Source organism: Cyanistes caeruleus, chromosome 5 (assembly GCF_971803275.1).
Source record: "Cyanistes caeruleus chromosome 5, bCyaCae1.hap1.1, whole genome shotgun sequence".
Lineage (NCBI taxonomy): Eukaryota > Metazoa > Chordata > Aves > Passeriformes > Paridae > Cyanistes > Cyanistes caeruleus.
The window spans coordinates 75049194-75052130 of NC_141705.1; positions in this window are offsets into that span (position 1 = coordinate 75049194).

The window sequence follows — 2937 nt, forward strand, 5'->3', positions numbered from 1 at the left end:
GTTTTTGATTTACCTTACTTGTTTTACATTCTCGTCTTAAAAACTCTCTGATAGAAATATTCATTATTTTAAAGTTGAGCTGCAAAGGGTCACAGGACTTGAGGAATATGATCAGCAATTAAAATTTAAATATTTGCAACATAATCACGAGGGCTGGAAGTACCAATTCTCTGGAGTTATATTCCACATGTGGTTTACCTACCACACAGCTTGTCTTTCTCCAGCTCTCTGACTTTCACAGGGTTATGTTTTTTGGGAATTATGTTTCTGGGATTATGTTTCAGAGGTGGTTTCCCTACCACATAGCTTTTTCGTCTCTCTAGTTTTCCAGTCTCCTTCTTACCTACCTCCTACAGAAGCATTATCAAACTCTCCTTCACACCAGTCACTTTTCAGCTCTCCTTAGCATCACACTCCTCCATCACCTTCTCTCATCCTCATAAGTTTGGACAGTCTGTAGAGATTGTTTGCAAAGGAGAGTAAAGGCACTGGGAAATCAGCAGAGCTACCTTTAGGCTCTCCCACTCCCTTCTGCAAAAGCAGCCAACCAGTCCACCCTCCCTAAGTGACATACCACAGACAAGCCCATGCCTTTCTGTTTTTTCAGGAAGAGCCTGGTACTAAATGTTTGGCTAAGAAATATATCACAACAAGTTAAAACCAATACTATGAATGATACCAAAGATTCAAAACTTGCATCCTGGATATTTAGAAGTGTGGAGATTTATGACTTTTCTATAAAGCTATATTACGAAGAGACTGGAATGTAAGATTTAATTTTAAAAATGGAAAAGATACCATAACAACTTAGGGAAATCAGTAAAAAAAAGCAGGTACAATACAACTAACACTTCTGTTTTTATAGCTTCTAAGAAATGAGGCATGTCTGTTAATGTTAATCAATTTTCATTTTTCTCTCCTTTGAGAAAGATATTGCATTGATTTCTAAATTGTAAGAAGGATTTTTCAACACAGATTCAGCTCTGATTAATTTTTTCTAGGCCAAACAGCAGTAGTGAAATTAATAACAATGCTGCTTTACTTATAAACAAACTTTAAAACATGATTGTAGGCAGTTCCAGTGTGAGCATGTGTTGGTAAATATGTGCAGTGGGCTAACCCTGGCTCAATGCCAGGCGCCCACCAGAGCCAGTCTATCACTCCTCTCTGCAGCTGGACAGGGGAGAAGAGGTGCACCAAGGGTTCATGGTTTGAGACAAGGACTGGGGGAGATCACACACCAAATACTGTCCCAGGCAAAACAGATGCAAATTGAGAATGCTAATTGCACTTATTAAAAACAAAATCAGAGCCTCATAAGGAAAAGTAAAATCTTAAAACCACCTTCCCACTACCACTCCCTCCTTCCCTGCTCTACTTCCTCCTCTGCAATTGAGCAGAGGGAACAGGGAGGGAGTTTAAGGTCAACTAATCACATGTTGTTTCTGCTGCTGCTCAAGGAGAGGAATCCTTCCCCTGCTCCCGAATGGAGTCTCTCCCACAGGAGACAATTCTCCACAAACTTCTCCTGTGTGATTCCATCCCACAAGCAATAGATCCCCGCAAACTGCTGCAATATGAGTGACTCCTCCACAGGGTGCAGTCCTTCAGGCATGGCCTTCTCCAGTGTGGATCCACCTTAGGGTCACAAGTCTGACAAAAAACCTGCTCTAGCATGGGCTCATCTCTCCAGGGGTCTGCAGGTCCTTGCCAGGAGCCTGCTCCAGCATGGGTTATCAGGGGTCTCCAGAAGCTGCAGGTCTGCATCTGCATCCCTGTGCATCTCCATGGGCTGCAGGGGCACAGCTGCCTCACCATGGTCTGCACCACAGGAATGCCAGCTCTGGTCCCTGCACCTCCTCCTCCACTGACCTTGATGTCTGCAGAGCTGTTCCTCTCACATCTTCTCATCCTGCTCTTCCCTGGCCACAATTACAGCTGCACAATAGCTTTTTTTTTTTTCCTTTCTTCTTAAATCTGTTATCACAGAGATGTTACCACCATTTCTAATTGGCCCAGCTTTGGCCAGGTAGCATTGGCTCTGCTGGTCATGGAGGAAGCTTCCAGCAGCTTCTCACAGAAAGCCACACCTGCAGCCTCCCCTCCTCCCCCTACCCCACTACCGAAGCCACACTAACCCAACACAACATGCATTACAAAAAATAAAATTCTGGTAAAATGATTACAAGTAGGAGGATGGGATTTCTCAGAAGATTATGACAGGAAGTATTCAGTCCTGATTAAAAGTGTTTTCTTGCTTGTCATTTGCAAATGCCATCATTTCCCTTTATTTTAGAACCCTGTACATTTTAAAAAAATAAATAACTTCAGGTTTTTAGCACGGAGACATTGAAGCATATGGTAATCCCAGTCCCAAACACTAAAATGTGTCTGTCTGTGCCAACTCTTAATTACCAGCTCATTAACACTCAGGTGTCAATTGCTGATGGCAAAGGCAGTACTCAGTTGGCCTGGTTTCTGTCATGCACAATGTAATTAAATTGACCTCCGCAAAAGGAGCCCTGTAGTTGCCTGATACCACTTGGACACCATTGCCGCACTAATCACAATCGTGTAATTTAGTGAATCACAGAGTGTAATGAGGGAAAGGCTCTGGAGAGTACCAAATTGTACTTGCATATGTAATAATGACTTTAAGGACAATTAGGGAAATAGTCGCTGCTCTGTTTTCTTCCAAGCTAATAATGAACTGCAGTAACTACTTGAGTTTCTATTGTTGATTTAAAACTTTAGCTGCTATTTTCTGTTTTAAAACAATGGTTAGAAGTAGCTAAAATGTTAAAAAAAGAAATTAAATGTTCTGCTGCTCTTGGTTGGGGTACAGTAAATTTTCTTCATGGTACCTGGTATGGGGCTGTGTTTTTGGATTTCTGCTGTGAACAGTATTGATAATTCAGGGAGATTTTTGCTATTGCT